Below are 19,060 nucleotides of genomic sequence, written 5' to 3'. Positions count from 1 at the left end.
CGTCGAGTAGAAAAATGCATTTTACTCGAAAAAGTTTCATATTAAGTTGGAAAAAAAATATCATCACTGTAAACCTTGGAAAATTCTCTATCTGTTTGAATTGTCACTTTCGATTTTGCGACATCAAATAAGGGTGGGGGAAAGATAGAAATCTGACTGATTGAAATGTCTGTAACTTCAGTTTGGCTCAACATTTTTGAGCAAATTAGATCTTATTTGAGAAACAACATCTTGTTGATTAAGGAAAAAATATACTCATGATGAATTTGATTCAGCTGCTTCCGATAGGGAGCGCTAAGTTAGAAGTTCATTGTTTTGTTCATTTTTCTCTGAAATTTCAAATAAAATGATAGGATTTTCTTAACAGAAACAAAAATTTCATTGAATTTGCATGAAAAAACCTGAAGGTCGCAAAGCGATAATTTCAGGCGTTCTGAAGTTATGGCCGAAAGAAGATATTCTTCAACTGATGCACTGCGAAAAACCAAATTGAGTCTTCAAGTTCTAACAGAAACAGAAATCCCATCAAATTTGTATGAAAAAACCAAAAGGTCGCAAAGCGATAGCTTCAGGGGTTCTGTAGTTATGGACGAAAAAAGATATTCTTCAACTGATGCACTGAAAAACTAAATTGTGTCTTCTTTCGGCCATAACTCCAGAACGCCTGAAGCTATCGCTTTGCGACCTTTTGGTTTTTTCATACAAATTTGATGGGATTTCTGTTTCTGTTAGAACTTGAAGACTCAATTTGGTTTTTCGCAGTGCATCAGTTGAAGAATATCTTCTTTCGGCCATAACTTCAGAACGCCTGAAATTATCGCTTTGCGACCTTCAGGTTTTTTCATGCAAATTCAATGAAATTTTTGTTTCTGTTAAGAAAATCCTATCATTACATTTGAAATTTCAGAGAAAAATGAACAAAACAATGAACTTCTGACTTAGCCCTCCCTATCGGAAGCAGCTGAATCAAATTCATCATGAGTATATTTTTTCCTTAATCAACAAGATGTTGTCTCTCAAATAAGATCTAATTTGCTCAAAAATGTTGAGCCAAACTGAAGTTACAGACATTTCAATCAGTCAGATTTCTATCTTTCCCCCACCCTTATTTGATGTCGCAAAATCGAAAGTGACAATTCAAACAGATAGAGAATTTTCCAAGGTTTACAGTGATGATATTTTTTTTCCAACTTAATATGAAAATTTTTCGAGTAAAATGCATTTTTCTACTCGACGATAGCTATTACGCCCCCTAGCGGTGGAGGTATGAACTTCAAAACAATTTCCAGTGTTTTCTTTTGTTTACTTTAGTGGTAAAATTTTTTACCACAAGTCTCTACGATGAGTGGTTCCTGAGATATAGCCGCTTACCTCGCTTATTTGCCCACCCTGTACAAGTCCGATCGGGTTTCACTATATGGATGAGATTTCGCACTACAAAAACATTCTGACAGTTTTGTGATGAGTTGACTCAGTTAAGTTTGAGCGCGCCACAACGATGGACACTAGCAAAAAAACAATAAGCTTTATTTTATAGTTTTTCTTAGATAAAGACAAAAATACCAGTCAGGCGGCTGAAAATGTAAATACTGTTTTTGTCCTTATACTGTAATAGCCAATCACGTGCAATTTTGGTTTCGTCGATTCCGTTCCGGTAATTTCGATGTCAAAGATGCACCACGCGCTGAAGGCCACTGGCCAATTGTCGAAAATATCGATAAAAGCATGGATATTGTCGAGTCCTGTTTCGATTGCTCAAGAGCTTAAGAGTCCACAATAAACCGTACGGAACACTATTTGCATAAGGCTGATCTCAAGAAGATGCTAGATCTATGGATATCACATGAGCTAACCAAACAACCGCATGGACCGAATTTCCACTGCGAATCACTGGAGAATCACAACAAAATCGCCCTATTTTTGAAACGCTTGGTACCTGGTGATGAAAAGTGGATCATTTATGACAACGTCAAGCAAAAACGGTCGTGGTCGAAGCGCTGTGAGCCTTCGGAAACAGCCAGGAAGGTTTTGCTGTGTGTTTAGTGAGATTGGCAGGGAATTATCTACCAAGAGCTGTACAGGGTGGGCAAATTTCGATGTTTTAGCACTACAACTTTTGAACCAGAGGAGATAGACAAAATCTGATACCCACTTCTCGATCTCTTTTTCTGAGAAACTAAAAAGGGTAGTTTTCGTTTTTGGCCACCTTCTTTTGTTTTCGAGTTATAAGCGAAAATTGGAAAAATGGCGAAATCGAAAAACAGTTATATCTCCGCTAATACTGATGATAGAGCTCTGAAATTAAAATATTATACAGGCACTTTTTTACGTAGAATCCAGTGGCGTACTCGTATTTTCAAAAAGGTTTTTAATTACGAAGCTATGACCCAAAGTTATGTTTTTTTAAATGGGAACACTAGATTTTTGTGCCATTTTCTGAAAGCTTATTTTTTCCTGATTTCAAAAATATATAACATCGTATGATTCGTTTCAAAATAAATAACAGAAAATGGTCAAAAATCTTTTTTTACTTAAGAGTCTCAATATTTCTATGGTTTCAACTGTTGATGAGCCTTCCTATAACAAGATCAGTGTCCTTCCGTCAATCTGATTATTTCTATGCTTTTCACTTATTTCTACAAAATTCGAATCTATATTTATTTTATACAAATAGTTTCGAAAAGATAAACGAACTTGGAAAAAGTTTCCTAGGTAGCTTGAACACAGTTTCAAATATTCATCTATTGAAATATCGAGAAGAGGTGTCGACTGTGCATTGTGCAATTGTTGTCATTATTAGGTTAAATATTATTTCTTGTTTGTCCCTTCGTAATTAAAATGTTGAGTTCAATCAGATATGCATTGTTTCATATGCTGTTTAAAATGGATTGGTACTCCTGATACACGCATCTCAATACAACTCTTTCGATTGAAAAATTCGATATTGTGGTTTCTCCGTTATTTCCAAATCAATTTTTACATACAAAATTTATAAAACATATCTAGATTCGAATTTTGTAGAAATAAGTGAAAAGCATAGAAATAATCAGATTGACGGAAGGACACTGCTCTTGTTATAGAAAGCTCAATTTTTCTGTGTTCATCAACAGTTGATACCATAGAAATATTGAGACTCTCAGGTGAAAAGAGGTTTTTGGCCATTTTCTATTATTTATATTGATCCGAATCATACGATGTTATATATTTTTGAAATCAGGAAAAATTAAGCTTTCAGAAAATGGCACAAAAATCTAGTGTTCCCATTTAAAAAAACATAACTTTGGGTCATAGCTTTGTAATTAAAAACCCTTTTGAAAATACGAGCACGCCACTGGATTCTACGTAAAAAAGTGCCTGTATAATGTTTCAATTTCAGAGCTCTATCATCAGTATTAGCGGAGATATAACTGTTTTTCGATTTCGCCATTTTTCCAATTTTCGCTTATAACTCGAAAACAAAAGAAGGTGGCCAAAAACGAAAACTACCCTTTTTAGTTTCTCAGAAAAAGAGATCGAGAAGGGGGTATCAGATTTTGTCTATCTCCTCTGGTTCAAAAGTTGTAGTGCTAAAACATCGAAATTTGCCCACCCTGTACACCTAAAGCACAACTGTAATAACTATGGTAATTGAAGCCTTGTTCTTCATGCAATAATAATGGTTTTCTTTGTACTACATCTTATATTTTCTTGCCCTGGGTTTTTTCAAGAAATAAATTTACATATATTTATGGAATATGTGAAATTTTTCCTTGTTTTTGTACTACAAAAGTTTGGGAAACTGAATATATGATTTACTAAAATCCATCTTTCTAAAAAAAAACAAAAAGAGATATTGATGTTGTGAAGGATATAATGATTAATGGCAAAAGATACGAATTGGCTATTGGCGTTTCGATGGAATCCTTTGAATGAAAAGTACTAAAAATAAAATATCAAGACACCTAAAGGAGGGAATAAGCAATACCACTATAGCGTGGCCCATGTTACTACGATGCGCAGGATTGTAATTCTTGGTATACATCATAACATTTAGGATCTCTTTCTTCGCATAATGTTTTTGATTATCGTTCAGTTTTTGTAACATGGGAACAAGCATTATAGGAAACTATTTGTCCTCATCAATTTCTTCGCTTTGTTTTTGTTGTAGGATTTTTTTTAATGAGCTTTCGTAAGATGTTATCTTCTTCGCGGTTTTCTTTTCTTGTAATATGAAACAATATGAGGAATATGAAATGCGAAGAGACATAATTATTACTAATTGATTAAGTTATTTTCAGATGTCTTGCCAATGATAATAGCTCCAATTCTTCACACTTCGAATAACTGTTAGGAACTACATACTGCAATCAAGGGAAAGACGCATGTTAGCAATTTTGGATATGCTGCAACCTCAGTGGCGATGCTAGGTCTGAGTGAGGTGCAGGGGGGGCCGGGCCACTCCTGAAATTCTGCTGCCCCCTCCCTTAAATTTGACATACTAAGGCTAAAGTGATTAGAAGATTAGCAGAAATATAATTACTTACTTTGGTCTCCCAAAAAAATCCGGCCACCCCTGATTTTGAGAGCTGGCGACGCCACTGTGCAACCTCCTGTACATGCCAGATATATCCGAAGAAAACTGGTTAACTATTACCACACAGTTTTATGGCAAAAATGATTCTCCGCATCATATTGGAACCGTGTTGACAGCAAACACATAAGATGACAGAAACTTGATAAGACCGGTACTGAGTTTTTTAACTATGACAATTTTTCTCAACAATTCTTTTGGGTGCGGTTATTGTTTCATGTGGGGGCATATGGTACAAGCAGTGATTATAAGGTCTACAAAAATTTTAATTCCGCCCATAGACTCAATAAAAATCGATTAAATATTCCAAATGTGCAAACGCTACCTCAAGATGAAAGCTATGCATTTAGTCTTTTGTTTGGTCATTAGCTTTCTTCAATGCTTGTCCTAGCTAGTACAGTCTAAAATATTAAGAAATACCTGCTTGTACTGTTGACATTACAGGAGTCATCCCGTCGTCCAGCACACGCTTTGTTTACGTGTGTTGGGCTGGAGGCCCCCTTGAGCCTGTCCGTTTGGCTCATTTCAATACGCAACAACCGGGTCTCTTAAAAAATGAGACTGAGGGCCAGTTGCACCATTTGCCTAAACATTGATTAAAAATTTAAACGTTGATTACTCTATGATTTCTCAAGAGAAATCAGAAATTAATCAATGTTTAAATTTTAATCAATGTTAAGGTAAATGGTGCAACTGGCCCTGATGGTTGCACATGTTTAATCGCGGCGATTATTAGGTCGTATCGCAGACATAGAATAATATTATATTATAGATCTATGAGTCGTATATGCGTGCAGTCATATAATAATAATAATGTCTTTATTTTCACAAAAAAGTTACAATAATTCTTATCTTATCTTATTTTAGTTATTAGCTAATTTGATTTATTGTGAAAAAAGGCGGAGTCCAGTTATGCTCATGCATATTCTGCTCTACTCAACCCTTACAGAAAAAAAATAATAAACAAGAAAACAAAAAAAAAATTTTGATTTGTTTTTTCACACTTTTTTCATAGGCGTTCTGCGTTCACTAATGGAGTCAGTTAGACATGTGTTTCATTTTTCGCGACCAAACAATCTCGCGGCAGAAAATCACATGTGCGCGCCTCACCTAATAGTCTAAGAGCCAGTGGACGACACACAACACATATTTTAGGAAAGCCCAAAATTTCCTCAGTGAGAGTCTTGTACAGGGTAGGCAAATTAGCGAGGTAAGCGGCTATATCTCAGGATCCACTCATCGTAGAGACTTGCGGTAACAAATTTTACCACTAAAGTGTACAAGAGAACACACTGGAAATTGTTTTGAAGTTCATACCTCTACCGCTAGGGGGCGTAATAGCTACCGTCGAGTAGAAAAATGAATTTTACTCGAAAATGTTTCATATGAAGTTGAAGAAAAAATATCATCATTGTAATTCTTGGAAAATTCTCTATCATTTTGAATTGTCACTTTCGATTTTACGACATCAAATGAGGGTAGGTGAAAGGGAGAAATCTGACTGATTGAAACGCCTTTAACTTCAGTTTGACTCAAAATTTTTGAGCAAATTAGATCTCGTCTGAAAGATAATATCTTGTTGATTGAGGACAAAATATAGTCATGATGAATTTGTTTTTGCTGCTTTCGATAGGGGGCGCTAAGCCAGAAGTTCATTGTTTTGTTCATTTTACTCCGAAATTTCAAATGTAATGATAGGATTTTCTTAACAGAAACAGTTGCCATAGTTTTGAATCATTTTGAGATTATGTATTTTAAATGAATGTATTCTTCTGATAAGTTCTCGTTCATTAAACAGATTTCTCTATCGATTTATTGATGACGAATCCGTCTTCGAATTAGATTCTGGCCAGCCGATTCGAACAGGGGTTGGTAAATAAGGCCATTCAAAATCCTGCATTATCATCAATTTCGAAACTGCAATTTCGATTGGGACGAAAATTTACATTTGAAGAAAGAATGGGCGCGTTCAGCAGAAAGATCGCTAACGAAAGTAGCTCCGCTACTGATAGGTATCAATTTGGTAACGTTAGTATTTTCTGCTGGACAGGTTGCTCCAGTTCTTGACAGCAATAGATTATGTGGGTCCTTCTTGAAGGTTACGTTATGACGAGAGACAATATTCTGTGAAAATATCGATTTTTATTTCCATGTTTGCTTATGGTATTAGGTAACATTCAGAATGTTAATAAACGTATCTGTTTCAGTTTCCATTATTGTTATATTTGAAATTTAAATTTCGTCCCAAAATCACTGTCACTAATGTCAGTTACTCAATATGTAAGATGTCTAAAAACATGGTGTATGCACTCAATTTTTGAATGCAATGACATTCGACCAAATTGAGAATATTAGTTTTATTTCGTGGAGGCGCCGCAATGTCATAATTGTCATTTCGACCTTTTTCCTTCGATTTTGATAGGATACATCAATTAACACCCAATCCTGGCCAATTAAAAGCGATGTGTAACCGAGTATGATCGTGCAGAGTCGTGAAACAAAATACAAAACGTCTATAAGAATGAATTGAAATATTTGAAATAGAGAAAGAGTTTATTGGTCTTTATTAGTTTCAATTTCGAGAATTGCTTACACAGGTCATAACTATAATGAAAGATATGTAGGTACAAAATGGCACAAAACTCATAAATAATAAATAACAAGAATCTTAATTTGTTGGTAGCGCTACCTACAGTTGACTTAACGCAGCTTAACTAATATTCTCAAAATTGTGCTGTTTGAAAAATATTTCCTTATTTGTTGAATAAAACTTTGTGTTTAATATTTCGTACTATGATATTAAGGTTTTAGGCGATTACGATGACCATTCTACATTCAAATGGGCTCTCTGAAAAAGTCTGGTGTAATCTTGATTTGATTTCCGTTGAGATGTTCATTATAGGGGTACCTAGATCGAACTGAGATTTCGACATCCACCTCAATCTGAGTCATCTGCAATTGATCTATGGCCCAAATTTCTTCTCTGTAGCAGAAAAACACCACAAGTTTCTGGAACAAAAGACATGGATGTTAAGTGCATATCTCCAATTATACATAACCATGTTTCACAAAAAACAAAAAAAAAATAATAATATTATGAGTCAAACATTATTTTTTCTGAAGAAAAAGAAAAGGAAGTACGATTTCTAAGTGTGTAAATATCTTAAGATATTACTTATCTATCTGGTTAATGTTTCGGCCAAATGTCATCCACATAACCATTGTCAAACAGAAGATATTTATTATATTTATTATTTTTTCTTATAATAGTATTTTATTTAGATGTTATCAACTGTAACATTAGAGAAAAATCATATCAGCTCCGTACAGTTTGAATTGATAATATTCCTCTCATGACAAAAATTATTATTCCACAGAATAAGTTTGTTTTTTCAAAATTTTCACTTAGCAGTTCACGTTAATGAGTGCACGCAATTTAATTTGTGTGATCTCGAGAAGTGTCCATCCTGAAACCATTAGTCGAGTTATTAACAAGTCAAAGTGCTGGTAAAGTGATTTCTAATTTGCCTTAGACAGTTGGACACAGAAGACAGAACAAGGGCGTAGATCTCTTTTTCTTAGGGGGTAATCGAAAACCTTTTCTTTAGACAATGTTTACTCATATCTGTAATATGAGAAAGAAATGTTTGATAACGAAGTTTGAATCAAAAATTACTCGAAATATGAAAATTCCTTGAATAATTTCAAGGGTAGAATGTCCTATACATGGGCCCGCAAATGCGTTGTTTTCGAGATACGGGGTGTTTCTTGTAGTCGGACTATTTTGTGATGCATATAACAGTTTATTGAATCTTTATTGATATTCACCACATATTGTGTAAATAAGTACCAAAACTTATAATTAATTATTTATTCATCACAGCTTACTAGATCTTATAATAATTTGAATGTTCCTGAGGATTACTGAAGAATTGTTTGACAAGAAACCATAAAGGGTAGTACTGGACCACAGTTTCATTTTACATTCTTCTTAACTACCAGTGGTTCATTAAAAAAAGGTTCTGGTGGAAAGAAGCGGGCACTCTTCCAAAAAAAATATTACCCTGTAAATTTGCATTCAAAATTAGCATTTCACATGATGAAAACTTAAAATTGGAATATCTATGCAAAATCTAAGTTGAAAATCTTGCGAAGGGAAGGTGCTATGAGAAAAATACTTGAATTCAACATTTGTATCTCGAAAACAAATCGTTTCCGGACCCATGTTATAGGACATTTTTTAAAATGATCCGACGAATCTGTCATTTTCGTTTGTACCTCCAATTTAGAAACAGCCTGTAGATTAAATTCAAAAACTGATGTCTTTACGAATAAACTGCAATTTGAATGAAACAGTTTGAATTTTAAAAACAGCACAGACAATTTTTCGATGCGAATAACTCAGTTCAGCTCTTTGATAACTGTAGTAATAAAATTTTGTGAGGAAAATGATACAAGATCATTTTGAAAGCGATAATAAACTCGATAATAAACTCATAAACCGTAAGAGGTCGATTTTGAAGAAAGGTAAGAAGAGTATTGGTTCATTTTATGAAAATATTTTTGTTTTTCATCTATGAGAGAATTTTGAGAAATTTTATATTTTGGACATCTTGGGGAGGGGGGTAATTACCCCCATTTCTACGCCCTAAAGGCAGAATCTTAATCTTTGTTTCGCGATCTCAACTTTTTTATATACCACCTTTGTAACTTCTCTGTATAAATAAGAATAAAGTTAATTCAACCTTAGAAGAGTCTAAGGTTGAATTAACTCTATTTTTATTCATGGAATTTTTATTTTCAATAATGCCGTAGAGTGGCGTATCTAATGGGGGGGATATAAACAATTTTTTTTCTTATAACTCCTCTTTATTCTATTTGGTGGTGTTGCTGGAGGTCAAATTTAAATTATATACGCGGAAGAAAAGAAAAAAAGAAATAAAAAAGATCAAGGGGACTAAATTTCAGTGCAAGGGAGGTGACACATCTCTTTGGAATAGCACTCCAATATAAAAATATACTAGAAAAAAGCAGACAAATGCCATGACGAATTTTGAAAAGATTGAAGGAGAGGCCGGTAATACATTAGCGAAAAAATATGAACATTTGGCGGAAAAAGAAACTATTCATCGCTGACGATACAATAAAAAAGAAAAAAGATTGAAGGAGAAAATGCATGCTGAAGAGCATAAACTTAGAAAGGAATGTTCTGAACTGGATGTCGAAATAAGGAAAAACAACTGAAAAAGTTGTCCCGTTCAACCTGATATATTCAAAAGAAATTACCTATTTATTTTATTTTGAGGGCTATGGTTTCTTAATTAATGAAGAATAACATTTTCTTTCAAACTGATCTTTCATCAGTAACTTATCGCAGTTTTTCGATTTCAAGATTTCCATGAATAATAACGAATCTCTTTCTTTCTGATTACAACTTAAAACGTGTACACAGCTGAATCAGCCGACTAGGTCGTTTATGTTCTCCGATATGTAAGGTTAAGGAATCGCTAAAGATGATTTAAGGGTCGAAATTTGGTCAGTTAGCTGAGGTTGGTTTAATGGATGCTTTAATAATCTTCTAAAGTCAGTGCAACACACATTGATCGTCATTGAAGTGTTATGGGGCCTTTAGCCTAAACGACCCTTTAAAAAAGGCGGTGCAAACAGGCGCAAATCTCTTATTTGATGTGTTTATCCAAACAATTTAAACTAGGCAGGTTGGATGATGATATGTAGCTGAGGATTATTTTGATTTAAGTTAGTATTTGGTAATACTCTGCTGATTGATATGTGTCTGGAAAATGAAGATTTGCTGCGCCATCCCAACGCAGAAACCTACATACTGACACTCCCATTATAGACTTGTCAAATAATTAGAAGACTTATAACAAAAATGAGTTTTTAATATATATTGTCTATAAAGGTATCTTCTATATCCAATCTTAAATCTATTGTACTACTTTATAATATCTCATCATGTTTACAATACATACGCCTATTGCCCGCCGTACAAGATATCAAATATATCGATATTTTTTCAGGGCCGGTCGAGCATCTTACCGAGAAGAAGCTGTTGGATATGTTCAAGTGAAACACGAGGGCTCTAAATGCACAGTAAAATGCAGAGTTTCACCTGAACATAAAGTAAAAAGTAAGCCTTATCATTGCACGTTGGTTTGTGATAAAAACGAAGGAATGGTGGAAAGTATAGTTTGTCATGATTGTGCTGCTAATCAAGGAGGATGTAAACACACCTTTTTATTTCAGCCATCGTGTAACGAACAAAACACGACACGAACGGCACAAGTGATTGTACACCAATGAATTCGTAAGCACTCTGCGAATACCAGTCGCCTCGTGTAAGTGGCGTGACGTCACACACTAGACTATGAAATTATTCTTCCAAGCGTAACTTCAAAGTCCCATAACTTTTTCATTTCTAGAGATATTTCAATGATTCTTCCACATTTTCGTTTCATTTTACTTAAATTTTTAGAATTAATCTCCACATTGATCGTCATTGAAGTGTTATTTAAGGGGCCTTTAGCCTAAACGACCCTTTAAAAAAGGCGGTGCAAACAGGCGCAAATCTCTTATTTGATGTGTTTATCCAAACAATTTAAACTAGGCAGGTTGGATGATGATATGTAGCTGAGGATTATTTTGATTTAAGTTAGTATTTGGTAATACTCTGCTGATTGATATGTGTCTGAAAAATAAAGATTTGCTGTGAATCGGAGAAAAACATTTTATTCTGCGATTACTCTTCCTGCCTTGGCAGCAAAATGAGTATTCTCAATGGGAATAAAACATTTCATTATTATGGGCATATACCTACATTTCCATAGCAACTAATCATTCCAACAATTGCGATTTCTATCAATTTTTTTGAAATTTATCTCTACAGAAAATATAGAAAGATTGTGAGTAATATTGTAATAATTTGCAAATACAATATACAGAGGACTCTCGTTAACTCGAAACACCACGAGACCAAGATTTTTCGTCGACCTAGGCGTAGTTCGTGTTATACAGGTCATTCTTGATTAAATTCGACTTACAGAGATAAGCCGAGAGGTAATTCGGGTTATAGAGGTAAAGAATAGTGATATTTATCCCCTATAATAAGATCGTACATATTTGATTAATTTACTGAAAAATTAATTGACAATTGAAAATTTCATAATGAAATAGATCAACGTGTATTTGTGTTTACACAAAAGCCAATCGACAAATTCTGAATATTTTGAGAGTTTATCTGATGGAGGAGTCTGATATACAGGGTGTCCCATAAGTGGCACGTCACAGTGACACCGGAGGTAGGTCAGCTAAAGAGGGACCTAACCAGCCTAACACGACCCCAGTAAAAGTTGCATGGTTTTCGAGTTATTACCAAATTACGTTTTTTAGTGAATTTTCACTTTTTTTAACATTGTCAGGGTCAGAATTCTGCTGGAAAGCTCTCGAAGCTTATTTTTTTTGTTGTAATGGAATCTTAAATAGTTATTTAAGATGACATGAGTATGATTCTGTCAAAAAGTTATGTGGATTTCCGTAAATTAATGGATAAATCTTGATTTCAATTGCTAGCAAAACGAGAACCTTGACTTTGGACACCTGCTGTGACAAAAAAATCCTTGAAACAAAACGAGCAAGTAACATCAAAAAATTGGGCATTTTAGACAGATTTAGAAATGGTACAATACACGAATCTTATGCCCATAAAACTAGGTATTTTCATCATTTTACCGATGCCCTACTTAACTAAGTTGAAACTAGGAACCCCGCTATCAGGTAATTTTGCCGCTTGCTATGACATTACATTTGATACCGGGCTTTGTTATTATTTGTTAAAGTCACAATAGGGAAAAAGATGGATTAGGGGAAGCGAAAAAGGAATATTATTGAAAAAAAAGGTAAATTAATGAAAAACAGACTTAACTTTCGATTATTCATTTAATTCTTAAATCTAACTTACAGTAAATGTTCAAACTGTTTCCCTCGGACTCTAATGCATAAATGACACCGTTTTATAAAATTACGATTTTTTTTATTGGGGATGTTTAAAGGACAAAGTGTATGCAAAACCAATAAGAAGCGAGGAAGAATTGCGTGAACGCGAATTCGACGCAGCCCGGACCATATCGGAAATTAGTTCAAGAAAATTGAATCGTAATTTTATAAAACGGTGTCATTTATGCATTAGAGTCCGAGGGAAACAGTTTGAACATTTACTGTAAGTTAGATTTAAGAATTAAATAAATAATCGAAAGTTATGTCTGTTTTTAATTAATTTACCTTTTTTTTCAATAATATTCCTTTTTCGCTTCCCCTAATCCATCTTTTTCCCTATTGTGACTTAAACAAATAATAACAAAGCCCGGTATCAAATGTAATGTCATAGCAAGCGGCAAAATTACCTGATAGCGGGGTTCCTAGTTTCAACTTAGTTAAGTAGGGCATCGGTAAAATGATGAAAATACCTAGTTTTATGGGCATAAGATTCGTGTATTGTACCATTTCTAAATCTGTCTAAAATGCCCAACTTTTTGATGTTACTTGCTCGTTTTATTTCAAGGATTTTTTTTTCACAGCAGGTGTCCAAAGTCGAAGTTCTCGTTTTGCTAGCAATTGAAATCAAGATTTATCCATTAATTTACGGAAATCCACATAACTTTTTGACAGAATCATACTCATGTCATCTTAAATAACTATTTAAGATTCCATTACAACAAAAAAAATAAGCTTCGATAGCTTTCCAGCAAAATTCTGACCCTGACAATGTTAAAAAAGGTGAAAATTCACTAAAAAATGTAATTTGGTAATAACTCGAAAACCATGCAACTTTTACTGGGGTCATGTTAGGCTGGTTAGGTCCCTCTTTAGCTGACCTACCTCCGGTGTCACTGTGACGTGCCACTTATGGGACACCCTGTAGACTCTAAAACGTCAAAAAAGTTCATTAATTCATAGTGTTTTGTTCGTTTCTTTTTTTCCATCCTGAAAAATTATTGCAATTATTGCGCAGGAGCATTTTGTTCAAATTTTTTAAGTTTTTCGTAGAAATTCCAATCTACCGAGAGGTCTCTCAGAGGCTTAGGAAAGTCGGGATAAAAAACATTAAACAAAAGATGTATTTTCAACAACCTTTACATAAATAAGCAACAAATCTAAGACAAAATTCTATAAAACCTCACGATGCAATTATTGCATTATCAAATATGCTCGATTCACCGACACGTTTCGACTTGTGTGGCGGGGTTTGGAATTGACTACTGACTACAAAAATGGTAAAATCGAGGGTAAAATATATCCGTAACATCGTTTCGAGTTATGCATGAAAATTTTTTCGGCTTTGACAGGTTTTTCCAAGGGGATTGAAAATAATTCGAGTTATCGGGGATTTTGAGTTAACGAGAGTCCACTGTACTACATGGTTGTATATCATTATGAACAATCGGCTTTAGCTGAATTCCTAGCCTCGCTACGCTCGGCTATGAACTATCAGCCGCGGCAGTCTAATCTACTTCTTTGCTGCCTAGTAAAACATAACTATTCTCATAAAGTTCAGCTTACTCTAGTGACAACAAAAGGTATTGGGCTGCTGATGCACACTACATCAACAATTTGTCTATTTTATGGTAATATCAATAGAGTAAAACACAACTGATTTTTCAGTTCAGTTTTTTGAGTTCGGTAAAATCCGACTAGGGATTTCGATATTCTGATTTCAGATGTAAATAACAATGTGAATTTTATTATGATCGCATTACAGAACCAGAAAATTCACCAATGACATAAAAAATCAAACAGAATATCCAATTAACCAATACTTCCATAACAACAGATCCAATTATAGGTTGAAATTTAGTTTATATGTGTAAAATAATGAATCTTCATGCCGAATTTCAAGGGGTTCGTCATCGAGGGCGCAATAGACGCATGAATGACGAGCGCTTAAAAGTATCTCTGACACCAAGCCAGTACTTTTTTCGAATTTTTCAGTTCAGAGTTCAAAAAAGTCCCAAAACTGCCGTTAGGATTTTGCAAAGAGAGGTCAGGAAAATCATTTAAGATAGCAACTACATACTTCGATTGTTATTTGAAAATGAGTCTTCAATGATCAGTAGCAGGTTTAGATGAGATCTTGCGCGAAGCTCCCTGAAAATAATAAATAATTGAAATTATTGAAGTGAACAATTGTGCAACTAATATTTTCTCAAGTAAAACATTTTTACGCCGAGTAATGCAAAAGCAAATATTTTTTTTTATTGACCAACTAGATTTTCATAAAATAGCAATTATTTTTTAGATGAGCAATATAAAATCTTTGAAGATGAAATATCACTCGCGCATTTAGAAATCACCATAAAATTTATTGACATATTGTGCAGCAGTAGCCCAGTACACTTTGTTTTCACGACAATATGATTAACTACATGAAAAAGAAATCTCCTCCTAAAACTTCCAATAAAGATATTTTTCATAGCCATAATTTTTTTTTCAATGAGGAACTCAACCGAGACAAAAATATTTTGAATTTGAATTTCATCATATTATCAGAACCTTAGATTATTCGGAAAGAAATAAATCGGCTACAAATCTTATTGAATTTTCCATTTATAGAGAAAGAAGAACTAAGTCAAGCTTTGTAAGAAATTTCGTGTCGAAAGGCTTATTAGACCCAAAAAAAATCAAGCAGAATATGAAAAAATGCATAAAATATAATGCTGGTAGTTATTAAAATCATGAAAAATTGAAGGAGAACATCGAAAAAAAATGGGGAAAGCACTAACGTGAAGTCTCTAAGGCCAACCAGTTTTCAGAAAAAAATCAGGTAAGACATCCCTCCTAGATTTTTGGAGGGCTTAAAAAACCGATAGAAATTTTTTATTTTGATTTCATAAACTAAAACTGTACAAAATTTCAACAAATTTATGTGAAAATTTTTCGCTGCAGAAATGTAGAAAGTGTTTGATTTTTAGAAATTCACTTTCCAGGGAAATACTAAATTGTGACCGTTATTTTAATTATCAAACATAACGCATTACGCTCAATAAAATAGTGCTCAAATAGTTATTTATAATACAAGTGCAGAAGGCATTGATATTCTTCCACGAGTTCAAAATTCAAAAACGAGCCACGAAGTGGCGAGTTTTGGAATGAACGAGTGGTAGAATGAGCCTTCTGTACGAGTATTATACATTATTTTCTCTAATTCATTGCATTTTCATTGAAATTAATGAAATATTTCCATAAATATAATTTAGTGATTTTTGCATTGAAAAATGTTGGTTAGCAGAACTGATTTCTTTAAGGCAAATTGATGAATTGACAGATAAAGCCGTGGCGGAAAGTTCGGAGTGCCAACATAGAATAATAAAATATAACCATGAAAACTGTGCGTTTCTGATATATTCTCGCACGATTTTGTTCTACAAGATGTGGAAGAATGAACGGAATAACCACAGAATTAGAGAAAATGATATTAAACACCCAGTATCTCGCTTATGCTACGATAACGGAGTATAGGTCAAAAAACAAAAATGACTCTCCTGATGTCATCTACAAAACTACGTATATTAGGTTATATATGTTTCTCCAGATTATGGTGAAACACCCTATATATGTATTCAAGACATGAACTTGATTTTTATCTTTATCCAATTTATCTGCATTTATCCAATTTAAATTTTATAGCTGTCGGATCAGGCTTTCAAGCTAGAAGAATCAAAAAAAGCAACCGATTTTGTATGATTCTCCATGAAAAACACATAGTTTTATTTGTTAAATTATTATGTTGTAAGATTTTTCAAAATGCTATCTGGGCAGCTCTTGTTTTTGAAGTTGTCATTTTTTGACGAGTTAAAACTACTTCTATACTAAAAATGGAACGATACACTCTTCAAAAACGCATTGAAATTGTTTGAATTCATTACAAAAAAGGTAAAATTTTGTAGTCACAGTTGGCAAAACTAAAGCACTTTTGTGTCGTTGTGATAGCACCTTCTCGACCGGCATTAGTGAAACTGGTGAAAAATTTGAGTTGTTGGGATAAGTTAGTGACAAATATGAATCAGAAGACAGAAGATGCGAAAATGTTTGTCTAGTCGAGAGTTCCTAGATATATTTCATGGATTCGGTCCTTATTTGATGGAAATTCATTATCAAATGAAATAAAACAAAACTAATTTCCACAAATTTGTGGAAATTAATTTTAATTGATTGATTTAATTAATAATTAATTTATTTTGTTTTATTTCTGTTATAATTATTTATGATAAGCTGGATCTTATTACCTCATTTATTTTTTTGGAGTATTAATCCATTTCGTTCATGGTCGAACCCACAGCATTAATATTTCAGTGAATCTTCAAGGCACAACTTCAAGGTGGAAATTCTTTAAATGTTCCTCTTAGTTTGAAGCATGATCCGCCACTGGTGACTCGGTCTCTGTTAACATGTGACATCAAAAAATATTTGCTTTCAGAGATTCAATCCATTTCTCGTTTACACCTGAGGACGAAATTGTTAAAAACATTTAGTAATAACATCTTTGAAAGATCATACAGTATATCTATTAATTTTTTCCACTCACCAAACAGGCGGCAACATTGTACTAACGTAGTTCGTACTCGTACATATGTCAGAACGACGAACGTTGCCCTTGAAAGTAGAACTTGGTGGAATCATCCTATTTATTACTAGGGGAGTCCGCCTGGGTAACAACATAAACAATGCGAAGAATGACAAAAGCTCTAGAAGTCTCGGACTAAAGAGGTAAAAAATTCCCTGAAAATATTTTTTTGATGAATAATACGAATCATCCAGTGATGAAGAATAAAACTTCAAACATAGAAATATTACACATCAAAATTGGCAAGCATGTAACATTTGAATCATGTAAATGGATTCGCCCAAACGAGCTCTGTGAGATTTCAGTGCGCACGTCTTTCCACCACCACTATCCCAAGTAAGCAAATGCAAAGCAAAGCCAGTATTAAATCGGTCATCGTTGTGGGAAGTTCTTACAGAATGCGTCACAATTTTTTCTCAAAAAAAGATTATGTGAAGTTTGAAATATATTGTGATTATTTTGTTTTCTTAGAAGAAGAGAAGAACACTTGTGTCACTGGAATAAAATTTTGCAATTTTAATGGCTTTTTTGAGGTGAGTTTACTTTCTATTCTTAAACGTAACTAGTTGATTTTCTACAAATCACTTCAGCATTTCATTATATACCTTAGAAGTTGCAATTATTGGAAATAATATACTGTAAAACTCGTATCTATAGTAGTGCTTCCTATTTATTAATTGGAAATCTATATTTTACTGTAGATATGCACTAGATGATCTTGTGATATGAAATTCCGCTCTGTTCTGACAATTTTCTAATATAATTTTTCATTTTGAAAGAAAATTCACTTGTTTTGTTGTCGGTGACGGGTGACGTTGCGTTGCAATCACTTAACTTGGCAACAGAGTGAAAAATTAATAGCAAGCGTGCCATCAGATTGTCATAATTAAATGAAATTTGGAAAGCATGTTACTCGTATTTCTCGTTCGGTATCACCTCAACATTCTTTCCAGTTGTGAAGTTTTCTTTCCCATCTGATTATTCAGATATTTTTCGAAGATGAAGAGTTTACCGTTTCCATATTGATAGATAACCATACCAACCGAATTCATTTTATATTTGTTTACTACGATGAAACTTTACGTAAGAATTTCTTTCAATCCATATTAACTCGGTGTTTAGGTTGAACGGTGCGGCAACAGCGGATATCTCATTTTATCCGGTTTCATGCTCTCCCACTGTCCTATCGATTTACCAGTTCACGAATGCCCAATGTGGTGTCAGGGTTTCAGATCGCGGGAGTGAACTCGTCACCCAACGTTGCCAGACTTCCATGAAAATTGTGTGTTTATTCATTGAACCGAATTGACAATGAGCCATATTCCTCATTGTTTATGACAGGAATTTCTGATTTGGTTGAATATTTCTTCTATCCTGTGTGTTTAAAATAATTCGAGTTATATAAAGATCTGTAGTTTTCACGTTTCCTTGTTTCCAAGGCATATTTCACATTTTTATATATTTGAATTCTTCCTATTGAGTACCTACGTATTTCGCTAATGCGTAATAGAATATACTGCATTAATCACATTCAACTTAAGTGATAAAGTTGTAATAATTTCACAAATAAATTGTACATGATCGAACCCACGGGGTTTTAAGGAATATATGCATTTCCTTACGTGTTTTGTTGTAACAGCTGTGGAAGTTGCGCAAGGCTATCCTGATTACCGCCAATGAGTTTTGGTTCTGATGCGCGCGTTCCGGTTGAAATAATTTGACATTCATTTTGTCATTTTATTATTCTCATTGTTCCTTACGTAATCAACGTGAACGAAGAAAAATTTTCACTTCAAATTAGCTCGGTTTCTAACGCTGACCATAAAAGTTCTCAGAATTATAATCACATGCAC

The 19,060-nt window shown here is 33.9% G+C and overlaps 1 protein-coding gene and 1 long non-coding RNA gene across 9 annotated transcripts in view; one reads left to right on the top strand and one right to left on the bottom strand.

Moving 5' to 3' along the window:
* Positions 1-6,303: 6,303 nt before the first annotated feature.
* LOC123688745 overlaps positions 6,304-19,060 on the bottom strand; it is a 43,676-nt gene continuing 30,919 nt past the window's right edge. For 2 of the 8 annotated variants that reach the window (XR_006750102.1, XR_006750103.1), the window contains exons 3-5: positions 17,169-17,362; positions 16,870-17,086; positions 6,306-7,579 (exon numbers count right to left, since the gene is read on the bottom strand). This is a non-coding gene — a long non-coding RNA (uncharacterized LOC123688745). The other 6 variants (XR_006750100.1, XR_006750097.1, XR_006750098.1 and 3 more) reach the window with 6 other exon arrangements.
* LOC123688743 (paired amphipathic helix protein Sin3b) overlaps positions 17,599-19,060 on the top strand; it is a 40,884-nt gene continuing 39,422 nt past the window's right edge. Inside the window, exon 1 of the mRNA XM_045627388.1 lies at positions 17,599-17,740. The gene's annotated coding sequence lies outside the window, so the exon portion shown is untranslated. The remainder of the gene's footprint in view (positions 17,741-19,060) is intronic.

This window comes from Harmonia axyridis, chromosome 1 (genome assembly GCF_914767665.1).
Source record: "Harmonia axyridis chromosome 1, icHarAxyr1.1, whole genome shotgun sequence".
In the NCBI taxonomy this organism is placed as follows: Eukaryota; Metazoa; Arthropoda; class Insecta; order Coleoptera; family Coccinellidae; genus Harmonia; species Harmonia axyridis.
Note: the sequence above shows the minus strand (reverse complement) of the source record. Positions and strands in the feature narration are given on the sequence as shown.